This window comes from Nannospalax galili, unplaced genomic scaffold (genome assembly GCF_000622305.1).
Source record: "Nannospalax galili isolate Female #2095 unplaced genomic scaffold, S.galili_v1.0 scaffold779, whole genome shotgun sequence".
NCBI lineage: Eukaryota > Metazoa > Chordata > Mammalia > Rodentia > Spalacidae > Nannospalax > Nannospalax galili.
In genome coordinates this window covers 60,431-61,901 of record NW_008345224.1, presented here as the reverse complement: position 1 = coordinate 61,901, position 1,471 = coordinate 60,431, and the positions used below count along the sequence as shown (strand labels likewise).

The 1,471-nt window shown below is 51.3% G+C and overlaps 1 protein-coding gene across 16 annotated transcripts in view; it reads right to left on the bottom strand.

Moving 5' to 3' along the window:
- The window catches only part of CUNH2orf76 (chromosome unknown C2orf76 homolog), a 90,561-nt gene that overhangs the window by 66,462 nt on the left and 22,628 nt on the right, over window positions 1–1,471 (bottom strand). The window contains exon 2 of one of the 16 annotated variants that reach the window (XM_008841402.3): window positions 676–758. The exons of the other annotated variants lie outside the window; for them this stretch is intronic. The gene's annotated coding sequence lies outside the window, so the exon portion shown is untranslated. The remainder of the gene's footprint in view (window positions 1–675; window positions 759–1,471) is intronic. 16 annotated transcript variants of the gene reach the window in all.

Sequence of the window (1,471 nt, the reverse complement as noted above, 5' to 3'; positions counted from 1 at the left end):
CTAGGAGTAAAGGACAGCGGGGGAGATGGAAGGGTGAACACGGCTGGGGGAGTCAAGGCGCAGAGGGCTGCCCGATAGACTTATCCCAAGAGAGGCCTGAGGGGAGGAGAGCAGGCCAGGAGAGTTAGCCGGTGGTGCAGGTCCAGGGAAGCAGGGAGAGGTGAGGGTGGGGCCAGGTCCCGAAGCAGTGCTCCTGGAGCCCAAGGAAGGCACCAAGCTGGCCTGGGCGAAAAGGATCAGGAAGCAGCACCGGTTCCCCAGGTGTCTGGGGACCCAAGACCAGGAATGGCGCAGGGCCCAAACCAGGAGTAGAGAACAGCAGGGAGATGGAAGGGTGAATGAGACCGGGGGAGTCAAGGCGCAGAGGGCTCCGTGATAGACCCACCCCAAGAGGCCTGAGGATAGGAGAGCAGGCCAGGAGAGTTAGCCGGTGGTGCAGGTCCAGGGAAGCAGAGAGAGGTGAGGGCGGGGCCAGGTCCAGAGGCAGTGCTCCTGGGGCCCAAGGAAGGCACCAAGCCAGTCTGGGTGAGGAAGCAGCACTGGCTCCCCAGGTGTCTGGGCCCCAAGACTAGGAATGGCACAGGGCCTAAGCTAGGAGTAGAGAACAGCGGGGGAGATGGAAGGGTGAACGCGGCTGGGGGAGTCAAGGTGCGGAGGGCTGCATGATAGACTTACCCCAAGAGAGGCCTGAGGGGAGGAGAGCAGGCCAGGAGCTTGATTACCCTTTTATATGGGACTATATCTTCCAATACTTCACTCTGATAAGAAAAATCACACTAAATATTTTTAAATCCATTAATTCATAGTAATACTTTTTAATTGTTTATTTTACTTAAGATTTTAAGATCTTTTTTTATTTATATGTCTGTGGGTATGTGCACATGAGTGCAATGCCTGCAGAGTCTAGACGAGGGCTTCAGATCTCCTGGAGCTGAAGTTACAAGTGGCTGTAAGCTGCCCAGTGTGCATGCTGGGAACCAAACTTGAGGTCCTGTGAAGGAGCAGCAAGTGTTCTTTACTGCTGAGCCATCTTTCCAGGTAGTAGTAATATATATATTTTTTAAAGCTAACTACTCTGGAAACTAGCATGATTTGGATTTGTTTTTGTTGCCCTGCCCCCCAAACTGGCTTATGGGGATGCAGAAATAAGAAAAGCAAATGTTTTATCTTTCCTTTCTTGTACAGGCACTGTTGCAGAGTTCTCAAAGATCCAATGAAGAAAGATTCTTCCTTATATTAGAATCCTAGCTAGAAGTACTAAAAGAATGATGGAATTCTAAAATTAAGGGCTGAAGGGATGGCTCAGAAGTGCTTGCTGCTCTTGCAGAGGACACCAAGTTCAGTTCCTAGCACCCATGTTGGGCAGCCTACAACACCTGTTATTCCAGGTCCAAAGGATCCAGAACCCCCTTTTAGTGTCCATGGGCATGCACATGCACACACACACACACACACACACACACACACACAC